The sequence below is a fragment of the Porites lutea genome, chromosome 2, assembly GCF_958299795.1.
Source record: "Porites lutea chromosome 2, jaPorLute2.1, whole genome shotgun sequence".
In the NCBI taxonomy this organism is placed as follows: Eukaryota; Metazoa; Cnidaria; class Anthozoa; order Scleractinia; family Poritidae; genus Porites; species Porites lutea.
The window spans coordinates 52,652,727-52,673,459 of record NC_133202.1 but is presented as its reverse complement, the minus strand read 5'-3'; positions in this window follow the sequence as shown (position 1 = coordinate 52,673,459).

Sequence of the window (20,733 nt, the reverse complement as noted above, 5' to 3'; positions counted from 1 at the left end):
AGTTTGGGAGCCTGCAACCTGATATTGTACATCCATGTTTTGATTAATTGACAGCTGTCAAAATAGTGTTTCTGATGACCAGTATCGACTGACCGTATCGCGGGCTCAATTATCGACCCACTAACCCTACTTAAAGTACCTACCCTAAGTTCGAGTGTGTTTTGAAGGTATCCGCTGACAAGTGGCTACTTTTCAAATTATCGCAGGCTCAAGTTCAATTTTTTTAAAATGCATATGAAATAAGTCGTGTTCGTGAGCCGCACTTGTAAAATGTTGATTTCGAACTGACCTCGAACGCGAAAATTCAACCGGCATTTACATTTACATGCAGGGAAGGCAATCGCTTTTGACTTTTCTCACTGTCACGCGTTGATCACGCTCTACGTCCAATTTTTATGTTCTGATTGGTCAAAATTTGACAGGTGAGTTGATGCGGAAAATTTATGCAACGTCTGGAAACTTGCTTACTGATAGCTGGCGCTGACATAGTTTTGTGTCATCTTGTGATGTTTTAAACTGTCTTTTTCTACTTGGTGTACAAAATGAAATACAGCTGCTATCAAGATTGTTCTAAATTTAATTCATGGCTGGTTTGTTTATTGCGCTTTTCGTTGACAAATGCACCGCTTGTCAGAGTCATCGAAATCCGATTTCGGGTGGCATCGTTTTCAAAAATGAGCTTACTCACTTGCCCTTGCTTGAGGCATAAGAGGGTTGAAAAGTCTCAAGCGATTCTGGAACACTTGATGACCTTCAGAAGCAACATCTCGACTGGTAAGCCTGAGCAATTATTGTCTTTGATGTGTTCTTTTCGGTTTCCTGAAGTCGAGCGTATGGTTTATGTGGCTTAAGTTTATACAAGAGCAATGATCTAACCTACAATAGTATCAGGTTTAAAAAGCCTTTAGACATTTTTTGACCGCAAATTCAAAGAAAAGGTTCCGACGATTATTTAGTTATGATTTCGGCTGTAAACAGAAAGATCAGAGGGATTTTCTTGCCCCGAGTTCATCTTGAAAAAGAGCAAACACCGGGAAGCCCGCTTAAAACATAAATAAGCTGCTTACCTGACTCATGATTTTCAGAGACACTTTACTCTCAATACTTCTCTTCGTGAATGAAAATTATTGTCTCTGTAAGTGTTTCACCGAATTATATTATTTTATTGATTGTTAGTAGTCTAGCCTCTTTCTCAATTTTTATCGCTGCACCGGTTGTTTCCAGTCGAACATAATCATCGCATGGAGGAATACTCAAAACGCCGCGCGTAAATATCACTCGCTTTTAAAGATTACACACAACAAAACCATACACAGTTTAATAAATAAAGGGAAATAAAACCTAAACATAACAATTTCTCTATCATGTTGAAGCGTAAATGGTAACTCTATTAATCGCACTGCAAATTTGGTGTCTGTCAAAAGTGAGAACCCGTCCGGCTGGCCGAAAAGTGATTTTGGGAATTTTTTTTTTATCGTTTTCATTAAAAGCCCATAATTATTACCCTGCATATCACATAGGACAAGATTTTTTTTAACTAAAAAGTCCCGGCATTATAGAATTCTCTTCATGAAAGCGTTTTATAATTCAATGCTATAATTTGTTGTGAAAAGGAAGCGCGTGCTTTGATCGTCGTGGATATTGAATGAGTGCAAATTCTCTTGCAAAATTGTGAAAAACTGCAGAATTATAGGCAAAAAAGAACAAATTCTGTCCGAGGTCTGTATAATAAAAAAAAGGGCCTCATAGTACTGTTTACCTGAGAGGTGATGAGAAAAAGTATGTTTAAAAGGCTGGTTTACACGCCACCAGATTCGTGGCCAAGATTTACTAGTAACCTAAACTTGTCGAACACAAAAAATCCGGCCTGATTTTTTATTTTGGCCTCTCTAGCAAATTGTCTCTGAGATATTAGCCCAGTTACGCTGTGACGATTCCATGCAAATCCTTCTAAATTTGGCTCGGTTCATAAGATTAGGAACCAGGTAAGATTTAGAAGGATTTGTATGGAGTCATCGGAGCATAACTGGGTTAATATCTCAGAGACAATCTGCCCCAAATTGCAAACTTTTGGCGAGTAGGCGTCTTGGACGTTGTTCTTTCAGAATATCTTAACAAATTTCATAATTTCACTAATTTCATGTTCTATGACGTCACACTTCGGTACTCTATTCTCCATGGTACCAAACAGTTGTCATGAGTACTCTCAGTAATATGCTTAAAGGTAGGTAATCACGATTTTGACCATTTAACTTCGACTCCACAAGGTTTAGATATGCAAAGGATGCGCTTTTCACTTTCTGTTTCACTCGTGTATCTTGTGATATTCAAATCCGTCAGCTCATAAATGATATCAAATGTGCAAGTGCATTAGCTGACTGTGTAACCTTATGCCATAGTGCAACAGTGATTAATATCAGGATATTTGACTTACAGCCACTTCCTACTTTTGTCCATAACTTCATTATGTTTGGATCTATACTTCCCGCATATTTTTAAATTAAAAAATTGAGTGGACTACTGAGTTTATCATTGTCTAAACTTGAAATTACGATTACGACAATACCCATTAGCCCTTTTGTCGTTATCTTATCACTGACAGTGATAAGGATATTAGAAATGATTTTACGATTTTACACGTACATGATCCCATCATTTAGAATAGATGGTATACGATCTTCGCAATCTCCAATCCAGTTACATGCCTGTCCTTTGTCCTAATATTCCTTTCTTGGTTCTCTAGGCGAAGAACGAGGTGGCCGCCAAAATCGTCGGAGTTTATATTCCGATATTTGTGGGCAATCCCCGGGAGGACTCCCATATAAAAGTGAAGGGGCTGCTCGTCGCGAAAATTAATTTTAACCCCTAAGGGAGGACAATGTGGGTGTCGCTCAAGCTTAACCTGACCCCTAAGGGAGATTTCTGTTAGGTCAGCATCATGGCCTTTTTTTCTTGCAAATTCCTTTATGCACAGCCCTAAGCGATACCTGAATGAGAATATTTAGTTACTTTCCGTCCCAAACAACCGAAGTGAGACCAAAATCTGCAAACGACGAGCACCCACGTCACTTTTGTATGGAGTCCTCCTGGGGAAGCAGATCACCATCTGTTCCACTTAATTTTTCGTAAGGTCAATGATTACCATCTTTTGAGAGTACTGGGTCTGCTTCACTGAGTTCAAACTTCGATGGATGACAGTTTCATGGTGAGAAGTAATGGTGTCCTGACATTCGTGTACTTTTATCAGTTGGGAAAAACCGCGTGAACTTCCACATTTTATTTTCTTGTTACTTTCACTGATGTTGCACGATTCGAAATTAATGTTGAAACTTTATTATTTGCGTGTGCCAACTTCTTTATTAACTGGCTGCGATACAAAAGTAGCCTAGTTGGACTCCGGACTGTCTCTTGGAACGTGAAAGCAAAAGCTGACCACTCTTAATAGGAAGAAACAGTCAGTAAAAGGAAGAAACCTTCTAATTGAAATTTCATTAACAAAGGTCTTCAAATGTGGGCTCCTGATCAGTGGAAGGTAAATAAAGGAAAAATAGTAACTCGCCGTTCACAGTCCAGTACTATCGCCCCACGTTAGCGAATACAAGACAGTCTTGGATTCTGGATCCCATTCCATTTATTCTGGATTCCGGGTGCTGGATTCCAGTCTTTTCCAGTGGAACGTGGATTCTAGATTTCATTCCTTAGTGGGGTACTTGATCTCTATTCTAGATTCCAAAGCCCTGGATTCCGGATTCTATAGGCAAAATTTTCCCGGATTCCGGATCCTACAAGCAAAAATTTTCCAGATCCCGGAATCCGGATACCAGTCAAACATTTTCTGACCTGTTCACGCATATTTAATTAAGCAGTGGGAAACTTACTTTTCTTCTAACGTCAGTTTTATAATATGATGGATAGGAGTAACTTCTGGTCAATGCAGGTTTTTCAGACTGGACCACATTTTAAGCTAGAAGAGGTTTGGTTCTGAAAAGGTCATTTTCCGTCTTGACATAACAGACTTAACACGAATGTTCGGGGCAGTGGGAAATTAAATGATGCTCGGAAAGGTATCTTTTACTTGCTGAACTAATTCTTGAACAATATATGCCATTGAAAAAGGGAATTTTAATATAGTTTTGGTGGGAAAATGAGGCATATCTTACTTAAAAGTGGCAAGTATTTGAATAACTGAGGATTTTGCTGTGACAGCAGCCTGTATCGTCACGCAAGGCAACTTGAACATTTGCCTAAATTTGAGTTGAAACCTTCAAGTCTGAATCTTGTTGTGCCACAAGTTTTATTGCATAACTTGACAAAATAGCTATTAATCTTTAACTAAAACATGTTTTTAGGTCTAGTTGAGACATTTCTGGTGATTTTGGGGCATTTTTTCGTGCAGTTTACTTTCTTAATTGGATTAGCGAAATAAAGACGACCAGATTTGCTGATTACAGAAAAATAATGCCTAAATGGTATTGGAACAGTAAGAAGAAGTAATATGCTTCCAAATGAGTGCAAATAGTCTAGGATTTGATGACCCGAAGTACTTCTAAACGATCGTTAAAAAACCTGTATAACAAAGACTAAAATTTGCATATTTTAGCCGCTAACGGCCGTCCAGCAATGAAATGCTGGGAATGGAAGTAAAATAAACAATTTCCTCGTTCTAACTGCAATTTCGTTATTAGGATAGATAGTAGTGTTGATGGTAAAATTATAAGGCAAAAGTTTTTTCGAGTTCAAAATCGAGTGGAACGCAGTTTAGGGAGAGTACCTCTTAAATGCTGGAGTCAATCTGTCAAGTTTTTAAAGCACAGGAGAAATGAGTATACTAATTAATTCTTGAAAAGTCTTTCCGTTATTTACTACTATAAAATAACCAAGATAGTACGCACGCTCTGATTGGCCCAGAGGAAAGTTTGCATGAGAGTATGTAGACATGGCTGTGGCGTCAAGATGTTTTGCTTTTCGCGTTCTAATCACGCAAGCACGAATTTGAAAACTTTTTCGAGTTCAAAACTCAACCAGTTTACTTTATTTAGCCATTCCTTCGTCGGCTGAAACTTGGAAAATCGTTACAAAGAAGGCGTGTCAATTTTTCTTCGCTTAAGCTGACATTTTTAAGCAAGAAAAAATCCGTATTTTGGAAAGCATCTTTTTGTAAAACAAGAACTGATTAACCGTACTGTGTTCGCGTAGCCTGATATAAACACCCGAAGCGTTGGGAGAATTCTCGACAAATATGCATATATGATTGACAGTTCTCAGAAATATTTTGTGTACAATTATTGAATATTTAACTGAACGTAGCTAGACGAAACGTTCTCAATAAAATGATCTTCATTTGAAAGAGTCGATCCGCGACTGAAATTTATAAAAAGTCATTCACGATATTTCTCCGTATGTATCCTGCTGTACTGTTGAGTTTGACAAATCGAGCAGTGTAAAACTAAAAAAAGCTAATATTTTGAGATGACTAAAGCATTTCAAACACCTATCATTTTAAAGGTAAAAGTGGTTTCTTTTTTTCCGTGAGAAAGTGATAGTTGTTTCCTGTTTTGGCCCACTTCAGCTGAAGGCTAAGAGCTATGAGGAGCGACAACAGTCCCATTGCATTTTGAAGCCTTGCATCGATTACTGTAGACTTCGAAAATTGATCAAAAAGCTGGTTTTCATGGGCAATTTTGCGTCTTTTACGGTTAATAAACTGGAAGTGCAGCATTTTACGACAATATATACTGGTTTGGCGTGGAAAGAACGACCACTGATAACCGTAGTGAATCTGTATTTTACTATCATTAGGTCTCTACTCCAAAAGTACATTTGACACCCCAAAAACAATTTGACATCTTGATCGAATTTTGAACCTGATTTTCTTTTCAGTACCACCCCTTTTTCAATTAACTACTGCAAACAGTGAGACTATAAAGTTCTATTCAAAAAAAAAAAAGTAATGCAGAACAGGCAACGGCAGGGACAAACAATACTCGAATAGGAACTGTTGGAGAAATACCAGTGACAGACCATTATTAAGAAGGGATTGGGAAATTCGAAGGTAATAAAAATGTTATTTTAAAATCACTGAAAGGTTTTTGAAGGGTTTTACCTTGTCTTGAGCTGCCTTCGACTGAACTCAGAGCAGCAGATCAATTGCTTCAACACTCTTTGCTTTCGTTTAACATTACCTCCTCCAGTTCACTAGGCTGAAGGGAGCTTTATCTCATCAAAGGACAAACGTTTGTTAGACCTCTTTCTGAGGAAAACAAACGCCGCAGCTTTATGTGCATAGAACAGCTGGGACGAGCGCGACGGCCCGTTTTTAACGTTATTAAAGTATTTTTACGCTACTCTGTGATTGGAAGATTTTTTCATTTTTTGACAGACAATTCTTGAGGTTCATGCGCAGACTTGCCATTTTTAAAATTCAGTGACGAACAAAATAGAAATAATTACTTACACAAAAACGAATAAAACAATAGCAAAAACGTGTTTTCCCTAAAAGCCCTGTAAACCTATTAGGCTCATCAACAGAACATATATTCAATATTATTTTACGGCGTTTTTCTCTGATTTTTTTTTTTGCAATTTGTACGAAGAGAGAAATTAAAAAAATGCAGATTTGTGGTTATAATTTTGAACCACAGCGGCTTACCATCTGCAACCATTGATCCATTGCCTTAAATTTGGGGACAAGTAGCATGCACTATTAGCGTATTCTGGGAATCCCAGTTTTTGGTCCTTCAGAACAGAAACGGGCCAAAAAATCGATACGACTTGAATTCGCAACTGCCGGCGTTCGGTTCATGTTATTTCAAACGAGGTTTTATGCACTTACTTAATACCTTACCTAAAAGACAGCAGTTATTCTCAAGTATTGTGGATTTTCCAAGTGACGTTGAACACATTCATCGGCAAATATGTCAGAGAAGTTGTGGGAGCAGTAAAAGCGTTATAGTTTTGTAGCCGTATACAGAATTTTCCTGCTTTTTCGCCACCGCTGCATGAGGTAATGAATTAATACGACATTGCCAGCTTTAGTTAAATTAACCAACACTTTTAATTTAAACAACCTGACAGGTGAAAAACATACGAAGGGCAAAAAAGTAAAGAAAGACTTAAAGACCGACGAATGAAAAATAATACGAGCAAACAAAACGCAAAAGAGATGGAGTCAACTTAACAAAATCAATAGATTCGTAAAAATAAGGTGTTTTATAAGCTTTTAGTATATACACACTCAGTGATCTTGGTAATTCAAGCAATCTGATTGGTTAGCTATCTCGGACTATGACGTTATATTCACCGCGCTAGGCGGTGAATATAAAGCCGAGCAAAATCGCTGTCGTGAACTGGGTGTTTTGCCAAAGTTTCAAAGTAAAACCTGTTTGAAAATACACGAATATCCAAGTGCTGATGACTTTGAAGGCAAGAAAAGACTTCATGGTGTTTAAACAGCATGATTTATTGTGAAGTGGTTTACTTTAGCTGACTTTTTGTACGCTCGAAGCTATGTTTACCACTACAGAGGAAAACGAGGTCGCTTTGTCACTGTTTTGTGATTTCGGGATTTTCTCGCAAGACCAATTTTGCCTATAAATAGAGGTTAATTTATGGAGAAGAGAGGAAGGCAAATATTTTCGAAAATTGTACGTGCCAGCAAGTTAACAAGGCAAAGAACTTTGGAGATAAACAACGCTTACCTTGATCGCAGCCGCTGTTGACAGCATTTGCAAGAAGCGACGAAGAAATCTTTCTCATTCACGGTGAGTTGACAGGACAAATAAAGCTCTAGATACTTTTCTTTTCAGAATTGGGTAGTAATTTAAATTTTCGGCGTTTTCTTTTAAACCGTTGATGCTAAAGCTTACAAAACTCGATACAAAAGGATTAAAACTATCATTTGCCATGTTTGAAGATACTGTAAAAATCTAACCAGGGATCTAACTTTTGCGCATCCACTGTTTACGGCTTCGTGTTCACGCATGAATTTTCACCCGTCAATCAAACTAATGGTTTTTTAATGGTTTCCTTTCTGATTCTGTTGAGATCACTTCGTGTGAATATACTAAAACAATTATTCACCTCAGGCTCAGTTAATATTGTTGAATAATCCCCTCGACTTCGTCTCGGGGATTATTCAACAATATTAACTTCGCCTTCGGCGAATAATTGTTAAATACAACAATGTTATAGTTAAACAGCCTAAAAAACTCCATGTATGTCATCTTATTCTTCGTTCCAAACAGAAATATAGAAATTATTATGTATCATTCAATTCTTAGTGAGAAAAATCATGGCAATATCTATAAATGAACTGGTGGACTAACTTACATTGTACTTTCATCGATATTAGCCGCAAATATCGAACTTCTGAGTCTGTTAATAAATGGCTCACACCTTGGGGGCCTAAGTGATGGATTCTCGCGTTCCATTAAACTCGGATTAGAATTGTTTCTCAGCAAATTGGCCGGAAACCAGATATCTCAAGAGCACTTTACATTTTACGATTCTTTTAGGGTCTACCGTTTGCATTGCGTGCGTACTAAAATATTAATGACTGGCTCCCTTTTTTTCCCCTTGTATTATCAGTCTTTTCTCAGTGAAATCCAATCATCAGAAGTAAAAGAAAAATATTTTAATGGTCAAAACATAAATTATCGTTAACTAATGTTTTCCACCGTTTATTTTTATTTATTAAAGATCGAGAGACATAGAAAGAACGACTTCAACGCCTTACAAACCCACGGGAAATGAATTGTCTACTCACTGGTGTTTGTCAGTAATAATATTCATTTAGTGTTAAATATTTATCATCATGATGGCACTTGTACAACGAAAACTCAATTTTTATTTTAAGATATTGGCGTTATAGTTAAGTCTAATTTACTGCAAGATGCGAGTGATTATCCATGTTTGTGACAAAAAGAAATCAATTTCGCCGTATTTAAAACCCTGTATGACATCAAACTTAATTAGTAAGAGTAAAAAAAAAAAACGTTATTCATGATAATAAGCACTCTCCTTTGCATAGACCTCTTTGGCAACAGAGAGAGGCTGAGGAGAGAGGAAAAGAAAGCATACGGGGATGCTTCTTCATTTCCTGTTCCCATCATTCCCCGGGCGCTGTTTTTACAACTACTTGCCTTTTATTTTCGGAAAACCCTCTGAGAGCCTCTACTGAGGAGAAAGGAGCAGTAGCAAGCCATCAACGACGGTTAACGGCCTCCATTAACTATGTTTTGAATCCGAAAAATAAGGAACGCATAAGAAACATAGACAGGAAAGGTCAACAGATTGTTTTAATTGAAAATGTTTTATTCAAGGTGACCACAGCTTGTGCGGCATACTTTGTGATCCCACCGAAAGCGAATAGGAGGAAAAGACATATTACTTTGCGGACAATGAAAACTCGGACATTTTTTAACACTTTAAAGCCGTATTTTCTTTCAGTCACGGACGGCGGTACCTTTTTAATCAGTTTTCGAAAACTATTTGTACAATCATAAAACAGAATGAGCTTTTGCACCAGGCAGAGCACATGAAGTTTTCTGATGTAACTTGCAGAGTCCCTGATAATACTATAGAACCAGCGTGTAAGAACCTGCTGGCAGAAATTTTCCATTTTAATACACTTCTTAAGCCAAGCCCTTGTTCTTTATATATCTTTACAAAGGGCATAAATTCGATAATAAATGTGAGGAAAATTTCTTACAGTTCCCGAGAGCCCCACAAAAATATCACGCCACCACGCTAGCTACATTATTGTTTGAACGTATAGCTAGACGAAACGTTCACAATAAAATCATCTTCATTTGAAAGAGTCGATCCGCGACTGAAATTTATAAAAAGTCATTCAGGATATTTCTCCGTGTGATCCCGCTGTACTGTCTGCTACACAGCCTTTTTTAGTGTTGTCACGCAACGCTACTCCCCACAAACGGCTGCTGAGAATCGAACCACATTCCTTTCCCGCGGTTAATCAATTAGAATTCAGCTCCCATTTCCTGGAAGGTGTTCGTGCCAAGGTGACTCCTCCAATCACAGCTTTGCTTTTATCGGTGGTGCTCCATGTGGAATGACAGAACAATAAAAATCGCCGCGTGAAAACAAGCCATTAACTGGAGTAGTGTTGTCGTAGTCCTATTCAAAATCTATGAGATAAGCAGCAGCAGCAAGCAAGTCGAGCAAATGTGGGGCACAACAGGCATGGATGTGCTTGTAAAGTTTCCGTGTATGTTTTGGGAAATCGCTCATCGATAATTTATAAGATTGCTTAAAGTTGAATACGTACCCTCGGGAGTTTAGTCCTCACATCTACACTGAACCCCGGAGCAACACAATAAGCACATTCGGAACATGAAATTCATCATATATATGCCCCCGGACATATGCGCGTTGAAGAACCAACCAATCCTAGTAAGAGTCTTTTCTTTTTAACTTGGAATTTTTATGCAAATTTTAATTTAAAGCTTTTCGTAGCTTATAGACACAAAGACAGGCCTTCCAATTATTCAGCGACGATTGATTGATTTGTCGAACATTGAGAAGCGTGTTCGCATCCTGAAGCTCTTAACGGCTCACGTATTCTCAAGTTTCTTTTTCGTGATAGGTTTCTTCGTTAGACTACAAACACAAAGGGAAAGGAATGTACTGATTCGGTTCTCAGCAGCCGTTTGTAGGGAGAAATGTTGCGTGAGGACGCTAATAACGGCTGTGTAGCAGACTAGCTGCACTGTTGAGTTTGACATATCGAGCAGTGTAAAACTAAAAAAGCCAATATTTTAAGATGACTACATCATTTTAAACACGTGTCATTTAATAAACATAAAAGTAGCTTATGTTTTTCCGTGAGACAGTGATGGTTTTTTCCTGTTTTGGCCCACTTCTGCTGAAGGCTAAGAGCTATAGAAATGAAATCAACTGAACGAAAAATGAATAGATTAGTAAATATACGGTGTTTTATAAGCTTACACAACAATGTTATGGTTCAGTAGCCTCAAAAATCCATGTATCTAATGTATCTTATTCTTCGTTCCAAAGAGTAATATCGAAATTAGTGTGTATCACTGTATATGTTTAATTCTTAGTGAGAAAAATCATGGTAATATCTATAAATGAACTGGTAGACTAAACTACATTGCACTTTCATCGATATTATCTCCAAATATCGAACTTCTGAGCCTACGCAAAACAATTGCTTAAGTCCTAAGTCTTTTTAAAAGGAAATCTGTTAATAAATGGCTTACACCTTGGGGGCCTAAGTGCTGGATTCTCATGTTTCCTATCCTTTAAAGTCGGATTAGAATTGTTTCTAAGCAAATTGGGAAACCAGATATCTCAAGAGCACTTTATTTACGATTCTTTTAGGGTCTACCGTTTCCATTCCGTGCGTACTAAAATATTAATGACTGGCTCCATTCTTTTTTTCCCTTATCAGTCTTTCCTCAGTGAAATCTAATCCTCAGAAGTAAAGGGAAAAAAATAATGGTTAAAACACAGGTTATCGTTAATTAATGTTTTCCACCGTTTATTTCTATTTATTAAAGATCAAGAGACATAGAAAGAACGACTTCAACTTCTTACACGAGAAATGAATTGTCTACTCACTGGTATTGGTCAGTAATAATATTCATTTAGTGCTGAATATTTATCATCATGATGGCACTTGTACAACAAAACCTCAGTTTATATTTTAACATATTGGTGTTAAAGTTAAGTGTAATCTAATGCAAGATTTGAGTGATTATCCATGTTTGTGACAAAAAGAAATCAATTTCGCCGTACTTAAAACCTTGTATGACATCAAACTTTAGTAAGAGTAAAAAAAAAACGTTATTCATGATAATAAGCACTATCCGTTGCATAAACCTCCTTAGCAACAGAGAGAGGCTGAGGAGAGAGGAATTAGGAAAGCATACGGGGGATGCTTCTTCATTTCCTATTCCCGTCATTCCCCGAGCGCTATTTTTACAATTATTAAACCTTTTATTTTTGGAAAACCCTCTGAGAGCCTCTACCGACGATTAGCGGCCTTCATTAAACCTTTTTTTAGAATCATATTTTTAATCCGAAAAAAAAAACGCATGACAAAAACAGTCAGGAAAGGTCAACAGATTGTTTTCATTGATTTTTCTTTTTTGTCCATTACAAGGCTTATCACAACTTGTGCGGTATCCCTTGTGATCCCAATGAAACCGAATAGGAGGAAACGACTTATTACTTTGCGGACAATGAAAACTGGAACATTTCTAAACCCTTCAAAGCCGCATTTTTTTCAGTCACAGACGGGCGGCACCTTTTTCCGACGTAACGAAGCAATCCTCATCAATAGTTACGGTATAGGTCATCATTAGCTTTGAACTGAAATATCAGTTTTCGAAAACTATTTGTACAATCATAAAACATAATGAGCCTTTGCACCAGGCAGAGTACATGAATTTTCTGATATTATACCACTACATGAGAAAATTCTGCAATTTGATTGGCTTAGAGCAGTGGTATTTCAGCTTAATTTGAAATACCCTACATGTGAAAATTACAAACCTTTTGCGGGTAGTGGTATAAACAAATAATGGCATGATTCGTATGTGACATTTGGCATAAATACCACTTGTGATATTTCAAAATTGTCTCAAATTTCACTCGCCTAATGGCTTGTGAAATTACGTATAACAATTTCGAAATATCACTCGTGGTATTTATGCCAAATAACACTACAAATCATGCTATTACCTATACTAACTTGCAGAGTCGCTCATAATGCAATAGAACCAGCGTGTAAGAACCTGTTGGTTTAAGAACCTGCTGGCAGGAATTTCCATTTTAATACCCTTGTTGAGCCAAGCAAGATCAAGCAAGACAAACGAAGACAAACTGGCTGCAATTCTCACACTCTCCTGGCATCCCTTGCAGAGGGAGTCTGTAGGAACAGACGGACGGCCGTATGCTGAAGTCACAAGCAAGTTTGTGCAATTTGTAACCTCTAGTATTGTTTCATGAATGTTTTATCGCACATCATGACTGGCTTTCCATGACTGCAAACTGGTTTGTCTGTGGCAATTTGACCGTTGCTTTGTTTGCCAGCTAGGCAGGGGGAATTGTAATACGTTCCAGTTATAGTTACAGATTATTGATTCATTCAAAGAGATGTACTGTTTCATGTCTAACGAATGGAAAGCAGCTATTAGAAACAAGAGGAAATATGCCATCCAGTTTGCAAAAGACCGCACACCAGAAAACTTTGAACTTGAAAAGAAATAGCGCAAGAATTTTACTACTCGTGAACGAAGGAAAGCTCTCACTGCATACTGGTACAAAAAGTCTAAAGAAATGAAGTCCAAAACCACATGATTTTTTCATCGATACACTTCGACCTTTTCTGAACAACAAAACGAAAGATGTTAATCGAATATTCTTTGAAAAACAAACATGAGGATGGGATTATCGAAGATCAAAAGCAAGTTACTGAGACTCTTGCCAACTATTTCTCCACCATTGCATCTGATATCGGTGGCAACCGTGTGATTAGTCTAAGTGAAAATGAATTTAACAACCACAGTAGTGTTCAAATGATCGAAACCATCTATAGCAACTCTTCATTTCAATTCAAACATGTAAATACAAGAGACGTACAAGACTCATTTAAAAACCTCAATCCTAGAAAACCTTGTAGTGACCCTGGACTTAGAGGGTATCTCACCATCAGTGACAAATCTTTACAACAGATGTATTGAAATTATAGTAACTGGCCAGCTAAACGGAAAATGGGAGAGCTCACTCCTATTTCAAAGGAAGGGGACAAGCATAATGTAGAAATTATCGACCTATCACTACGCTTCCGATTATTGACAAGGCTTTTGAATCACTGAGTAGCAAAGAAATAACGCATTATTTTGACCCTACTCTATCCTCAAGATTGACATCATACAGAAAGAATCACAGTTATGAAACGACACTAGTAAGACTTATAGAGGGCTGGAAACATGCTATCGACAGAAAAGAATTAGTGACCATTCTATCTACAGACATGAGTAAAGCTTTTGACTCTTTATGCTCACAATTTAGTCATAAAAAAGCTCAAAGCATGTGGGTTTACTAGTCAATCATTGGATCTAGTTCGATCGTTTCTGAATGACAGATACGGCCGTGTTAAACTTGGCACTATTAGAAGTGAATGGTTTAAAATGTCACGTGGTTGTCCTCAGGGATCTTCATTTGGTCCGTTGTCATGGAACTTATTCCAGAATGACATGACCATGTTGGTTAAAGACATAAACCTTTCATGTATGCTGACGATCATCAGCTATATGTAACAGGGTCGGACTACAACATCGTATCTTCCAGGCTACAAAATCAAGGAAAGTTAGCCATGTCATGGTACAGGGATAACTTTCTACTTGCTATTGCTGTCTTACTATCAAACCAAGAAACATTGACTCAGATAAACAGACTGAAGCCCTGCAGATTGAAGATTAGATCGTTGCCAACACTTCGCATATCAAATTACTTCGAGCTGAAATAGATTGCAAGCTTAATTTCACCAACCATATCAGTAAAAGTCAAGTAAAAAGCTAGTCAAAACGTTGGTGTACTATTGAGACTGCGAAATTTGATACTATGCAAAGCAAAACTGATAATCTACAAATCATCCATCCTGCCTAACTTAACGTATTGCCATCCGGCTGGTATGGCATAACTTCAGATCTTCTGACAGCAGAAAAATAGAGCAGATTCAAAACGCGCACTTAGAGCAGTGTTTGACTCCCATTCAGAATCATACGAAAACCTTCTCGTTCGTGCAGAACTACCTTCACTACTAAATCGAAGACTGAAAGATATCGTTATATTAATGTACAAAGTAAAATATGGCCTCACGCCGAGTATTGTTGACGAACTATTTAAGCAGAAATACACTTCTAGTTATTCACTAAGAAACAGTGATTTTGATAACCGTACTTTTAACACTATTAACTATGGGAAACACTTCCTAAGATATAAAGGACCTCATGTCTGGTCGAAACTAGATAATAAATTGAAAGGCTCCTCGAATATTGAATCTTTTTAAAAGAACATCAGGAAAAAGGACCAAAGTTCACTCTTAAACAGCAACAATAACTGCTGTAACCTTTGCAATTCTTAGAGACTTCCTTTTATATACCTGTTATTTTATTGTAAAATTTATACATGCTAAATATTTTGATTGTATATACATTCTTTATTCCTTATTTGTAAATAATTTTAACTTTTTTGTTTTGTCCCCAATTAGTTGTGACGCATTAATAAAGCTGTTACTTACTATGCTATTTCCTTCTGATTCATTTAGAAGTATCTCCTGTGAAGGTTTATGGACTCTTAATTTCGAACACTGTTTAATTTCGAACACGGTCTTTGGTGGGTGTTGTCGGATTAAACATTGTCTTAGATTTGTATGCCTAACTGTTTAGTGTCGCATTTGCTTCGCTTTGTCAGCGCTCGTGATTTCATTTACCCGCAATTATTTCTTCGCTTATTTGACGAAAAAAGAATGCTTTTGCCTGGGTAGTAAAAAGCCATGTGCTATAAGTTTGACCCAAGCTCTGTGAATATAGTAACAAAATTTCTAAACGTCGTGAGGCATTTTGCAACAACGAACATATGAGGATTTGTACGAGGAGCTGAAATTTTCGATTCTGATGGTAAAATTTAAAATGATACAACCATTTGTTTTTGAATAAATATCGCTTTCCTTTACTCCTTGTTAGTGCCGGTTTTTGTGTTTTCTACTGTCATTGGAACTGAAAACCTCATGAAATGACCCCAATTCGATCCGAAACTAGTAGAAAACACTACAGTGAAACCTCGATTTATCGAATGCACAAGGGACTGGCAAAATATGTTCGCTATAACGAGGTTTCTTTCCCCATGACTTTTACTATTTCTGTGACGGAGAATATGGTTCTTCCAGTATCGAGGACCTCGTTATATAGAGGTTCGTTATTTTTTCTACTGTAATAGACTTGCAAATAACAACCTAAAGGAACTCGATACACTTGTTAATCGCGAGCTTGGTAACGTCAAAAGGCCAACAAACTGTCTTCGAAAATAAAAAAAACAAACTTTGTAATCTTTCGTCCCCGGCAAAAGAGTATGCCCTTCATACCTAGGATTAGAATTCTTGACTCCGTGACTAACACCTACGCAAACCTTGAAATGGAAGATTATGTAAAATATCAGTTGGCTTAATGATTGATCCAAATCTTTCATGGAAATACCACATCGAATCTATCTGTCACAAGATCAGCAATTCGATAGGAATTAAAGCTAAGATTCGACATTATGTCCCGCCGTGTTTTACTATCAGTTTACAACTCATTAATTGTCCCTTACTTGACTTATGGTATTTGTGGTTGGGGAAACTGTGTCTTGACATTTCAAAGAAAGATCGAAACTCTTCAAAAACGGACCTTACGTCTCATTTACTTCAGTAAGTCTAAGGAACACACCGTACCCTTCTTTCTCAAATCAAATTGCCTTCCCCTGCCTAGCCTATTTTTCAGAGATTGTAGCTATTTATTGTTTGATATCAACAGACAGACAGCACCAGTTAGTATACTCAATCAGTTCGTTAAAACAAGTCAGATTCATAACTAGAGGACAAGATCTGTCTCTAGCGACTCGTTTTATGATAAGTTCTCTAGAACCGATAAAATCTATGCCTTTTTCACGAGAATCGGTGCCCAAATTTGAAATTATATTCCTTACTCGATTAAAATACTTAAACGTTCGTCCTTTCGTAAAAAAAGTATAGGAATTATTACTAAATTTTTTGCGGTCAGAAGATGATTATGTCGAAGTCTCCAGTCTTATTAAATTATTTAATACTTTAGGTTGGCCTCTCTTCGTAATCGTTATGTACTTGCGTTTTTTTATGTTAGTTTAAATTCTATTTACTGTATATTAGTGTCTTCACTGTTATTTAGTCTATCTATATATAAATCTTGTTTTGTAATACGTCTTCAGCTCCCCCGCCTAAATTAGTCTACAAGCTAATTGCCGGTAGGAAAGTAATGTAATTAGTTATTTTCCAATTTTCGATGTAGTTTGTCGTTTTGTTTGTTGTTGAACAAATTGTGATCTAAAGATAGAAAGTAAACTATGACTTGCCACAATATCTTAGTAGCAACAAACTTGATTACAAGCCATAGAATATGGCTCTAATTTTGTTTGATTTACTGTTCATTTTGGGCATAAGGCAATCTTGTACCCAGAGTCTTCAGGCTTTTTGGTCAGCGGGGCAACGCCGGGAAGACTTTTTTGATTGGCTATGCCTTTCATAACGGAAGCTGAGTACCAAAATTAATTTCTGCATTTTCATTGGCCCCCGGGTATGAGCGGAAGGGTTATGGGATCCTGGCGGAAGCTACAATGTTTTGAGGGATGTTTCGCAGAAACACTTCCGAGATACTAAATTTTCAAAAGCCGCGACGGATGAATGATGTTGTATCTTTTCAAAGTCAAGTTGAAAAAGTTTAGCGCTAAATAATTCATCTTGAAGCTTTTCGCCTCGTCTGTCTTCGAACCTCTCGATCAGTAAAAAACCGCCACTGCGGACGAGGATAACAGAGCCTGCTCGAAGGCTATGATAACAGGAGAAGAAAAAGACAACAACAACTTCTAATTGTTTAAGCAGAGGAGAGAGTATTAAAGATTCTTTTAGACCTTAAAGTATTTCCTAGCTTTTCTTGGAAAAAGTAATTTACACCAAGGAGGCTAAACTGCTTAGCTTAAAAGTTCGATTTTTTATAATAGAAACACTGGCTTCAAACGTTTAATCTCATTTGGACACAGGACTTATGTACCAAGGTGTATCAAGTACTCCTCTACTAAGACAGTTAAGCTATATAATGCCATATGTTGATTTCAATATTTATTTTACACCGCTGGAAGCTGTCAGAAAAGAGCCGGAGCCTTTTTTGCTCTTCCCAGTTATTGATTGATGATCTCATTGCATGTGATTCCCGTTGGAGTATCAAGCAGGGATATAATATTTCCCTTTTATCTCTCGAGCAGGCTCGAGGTATTCAAACGGACCTTTCTGAAGTCTTATTTCCATATAATGATAAAGGGCAAAACAGCACTAATCTAGTGCCTTAATTGTTATTTGGGATTAAGCTGATCAAGAATCCAAAAAAGATCTGCATGTTTTTAAGTCCTCACTATAAAACATGCCTCAAATAAATCAAATTAGGGATAAGGAGAGGGAGGTTATAATAAGAAAAGTAATGGAGAGGTCCTATTTTGTAACGGTAGGACCTCTATTTTTTAAAACAATAGGACACTTAAAAGTGTGAAAAACCTATAAATTTCTTAATGAACGCCAGTCTTTTCCCACTAATACACCCCTCAGTGCAGTGTACATGCATGCATAAGGTACCTGGCCTTACTACAAAGTTGTGTAGCATGACCATTGCCTTCAGGTTGTTTACTTTTAAAAGGCATCTTGGGTATGATCTTAATAGTGTTTCTAGCATCTTCTTATTCCATACTCATACATGTATGAGACACAAAATACTCAGTCAACGGTTCATAGTCCACTGTTAGGAATCAGACACCCAATCCCCTTTTGTAAGGTTCTCATGTGGGACACATATCTACAATCCTACAACCAAGTTCTAGTTGATAATTAACCCCTCTCCCACCAATTCGCTAGGAAAATAATTATAAAATATATAAATGACAGCTAGCAACGAGAAAGAGTTTTCAACTGCATACAAAATTAAAGTAAGTGTATAGACACAATCCCAGATAAGGATTTCGGCGCATAAAGTTAGCATATGGCTAAGATGAATAACTAAAATATAACCACCCACCACCATCACCACCAAAGTAACTACAATAAAAGGCTGTGGTAACATCATGTGGGACGTAATTAGTTTATGGTAGCATAAGCGGATGTTGAACCAGACTCCAACAAAGGCGTCATTCATATTATCACATCCTCATCATGCACATATTTTTCCCTTTATGCCGTCACTGTCCATTTTCTGCCAATTTTATTAGGCATTAATGATTAAATCACAACAGTGTTTTTTTCCTTCCACCTTTCTGCATTGCACCCCTTTAATTTTGCTTCCTTCTTTTCTCATGGATCCCATGCACAGCTTGCACTCTCAACTAAATAAGGTATGCCAATAGGGACAAATATATTCTCCCTATAAGCTCCTTTGATTTGTCTACAAAGTGCATAATGAGACCCAGCAAGGGGGGAGGTGGTAACTTGATGCATTATTTTTGGGTTTAGTCTCTGTTTCAATTACATCGTAAAAGAATTTTTTTTGGCATCACAAATTTCAGTGGGCTCATGATCCTTTCTGTATCCTTGCAAATGACGTCCTCATGCATACAAGCTCTAGACAGAGCATGGGACGTTTTTAGACATTTTTAATTGCTAAAGATTTAGATCTTTTAAGTATACTGTTTTTGTTATTAATTGCGTTGACCACTGTCTATTAATATCTCAAAATTCCATGGTTCACCACAGTCATGTACTTAAGCTAAATCAAAATAATAATTAAGCAGGTTAGAATATTCTTCACTAACTCTAGAGCTGGCGAGTAATAAACTGTTCGATTAGTAGAAGCTTTTGCATTCAGTGCAGTTCTTTGCAGTTAACCGAAGAGAAAAATACCGATAGTAAATAGGCAAATATTTTTGGGGCAGGGAAGCACTTAAATCTAGGGTAAGGGGACTAAGAGTGAAGCCCTTCTGGGGGGAAGGCAAGATAGAGTGGTATCGGGGGTAGCCACCCTGGTCAGGAGTCCCGCTCAGTTTCCAGGGGGTGAGGTCCATATCCCCTAGTCACTAGGAACTAACTGGAACCAGAACCTAACCTAGACAATAATATCCACAGAGATTTAAAAATCTAGGTAGCTACGCTCAAAAAACATACAGCCAACGAAAGCCTGAACAGTCTGCCTGCAAGGGAACCTGAGTCAAGAGACTTAGAGACATTATGTTGTACTAAATGGACTTACAGCTGTTTCGGATAATACGCGATTTGCGATGTCTAAAACGTCTTCGGATTTTGGGTTTTTCGGCGACGTCAATCAAACTCTGAAGAATTGGCGCTTTCGCGCCTTCACATCTTACCGGGCCTCTAAGGAAAAAAAGGGACATCATGGTTTGTGATTTGTGATTGGTGGATTTTGATCCATTTTGTGTGTTTCTAGCCGGGTTCGTTGATTTTGAACTTCAGAGTTCGGTCGCGTGTTGTTGAAAAGCGGAAATAGTTTTACCTTAGCTCTAAATTTTTATTATCTTCTTTATACTGAAACACGGCAAATTTAGATTGTTCCTTAGACCCTTGCGCCAAAAGCCTGGTAAAACCATGGTTTACCAGGGTGTAAGTCTGGTTGAACCAACCAGACGTTTCTGGTTGTCAAACCAGGCCTACCAGACTTTAACATATGTGCAAAAAGCCCTGTTAACCAGGGTATTCCTGGTAAGCCTGGTAAGCCTGGTAAGCCTGGTAAGCCTGGTTATTATAAGAACCAGGAAAACCAGGCTTTAACCAGGCTCTTAAAGTTTCAATGAACCAGGCTTACCAGGCTCGAACCACATGTCCAAAAAGCCTGATTATTGTAAGAGCCAGGAAAACTAGACTTAAACCAGGCTCTTGAAATTCTTAAACGATCCAGGCTAACCAGGCCTGAACCATATGTGCAAAAAACCTGGTTAACCAGGATATTCCTAGTTAGC